This window comes from Jaculus jaculus, chromosome 7, assembly GCF_020740685.1.
Source record: "Jaculus jaculus isolate mJacJac1 chromosome 7, mJacJac1.mat.Y.cur, whole genome shotgun sequence".
Taxonomy (NCBI): Eukaryota; Metazoa; Chordata; class Mammalia; order Rodentia; family Dipodidae; genus Jaculus; species Jaculus jaculus.
Window position 1 is genome coordinate 73,328,218 of NC_059108.1, and position 1,568 is coordinate 73,329,785.

Consider the following 1,568-nt stretch of genomic DNA (forward strand, 5'->3'; position numbering starts at 1 on the left):
ATACTGATTTTAACACAGTGTGTTGTGTTCAATTATGACATCTATTTTAAAGAATATTTTTTATTTATTTATTAGAGAGAGAGAGAGAGAATGGGCATGTCAGGGCCTCCAACTACTGCAAATGAGCTCCAGATGCATAGGCCACCTTGTGCATCTGGCTTATGTGGGTCCTGGAGAATTGAATCAGGATCTTTTGGCTTTGCAAGCAAATGCCTTAACATTAAGCCATCTCTCCAGCCCGACATCAGTTTCTTTTTAATATGGAACACTTGACAAATTTGTGTGTCATCCTTGCACAGGGGCCATGTTAATCTTCTCTGTATTGTTCCAATTTTAGCATATATGCTGTTGAAGCAAGCACAATTATGACATTTTATTGGCAGATAAGGAACTATTTTATCATTTGTTTCTCCATATATCTCACTTCATTATTTATTGAACTATTTCTACAAACATTTATAAACAAACCATTATAAATAAATGGTTTTCTCCCATTAAGCACACAGATCACATTATAATTTTAAATATTGCTTCTATTTATTCTTAATATAAAATTGAAAGATATCTAAATACAACATTAAATAAGAACATAATTTGTCTAAAGATCGCTTTGTGACATTCTATGGCTAGAAAAAAATGCGAACAAAAATAAGGGCTGGAGAGATGGCTTAAAGATTAAGGCATTTGTCTGCAAGTCTAAAGGACCCAAGGTTAGATACTCTAGGACCCATGTTAGCCAGATGCACAAGGAGCACATTTGTCTGGAGTGCACTTGCAGTGGCTAGAAGCCCTGGGATGCCCACACACTCAATCTGTCTCTTTTCTCTCTGTCTGTTTCCCTTTCCCTCTTGCAAATACTTTTTTTTTTTTTTTTAAAGAAAGAAAACATTGTGATTACTCAGCTCTTCAATGCCATACTGACAGTGTTTGGAGGAGGGAATCAGTGGATCCTTAGTGGCAAAATCTCTTCCCTTTGTTATTTCTTGTATTACAAAATATGAATCCCTATAAGCAGGAATCCTGTGCCAATCATTTTCATACTCAACTTTATTTAGCAACTGACTCACATTGTGTGGTCAATCTGTATTTTAAAAAATATAGTTAGTGTGGTTGGAGAGATGGCTTAGCAGGTAAGGCATTTGCCTGTGAAACTTAAGGACCCAGGTTCAATTCCCCAGTACCCTCATAAGCCAGATGTAGAAAGTGGTGAATGTTTCTGGAGTTTATTTGCAATGGCATGCCCATTCTGTCTCTCAAATAAATAAATAAATAAAATATATTTTTTAAAATATAGGCAGGGCTGGATAGATTGCTTAGTGCTTAAGACTTTTGCCTATGAAGCCCAAGAACCCAGGAACAATTTCCCAGTACCCACATAAGCCAGATGCACAAAATAGCACATTTGTCAAGAGTTTGTGTGCATCCTTAAGGTGTGTTTTTTCCAAATTATACAATGCTATATGCAGTTTTAGACTTTTTCACAATATAAAGTAATTTGGGAAAAATATGAAACTGTTTTCAAAAATGACGTGTATATTTTTACAAGTTAAGTCCTAATGTAGTTTCTA

The 1,568-nt window shown here is 35.3% G+C and overlaps 1 non-coding gene across 1 annotated transcript; it reads right to left on the reverse strand.

Annotated features, from left to right (window-relative positions):
* Positions 1 to 254: 254 nt before the first annotated feature.
* On the reverse strand, positions 255 to 361 carry LOC123462470. Its single transcript, XR_006638292.1, has one exon. It is a non-coding gene; the product is annotated as a U6 spliceosomal RNA (small nuclear RNA).
* Between the last annotated feature and the right edge of the window lie 1,207 nt (positions 362 to 1,568).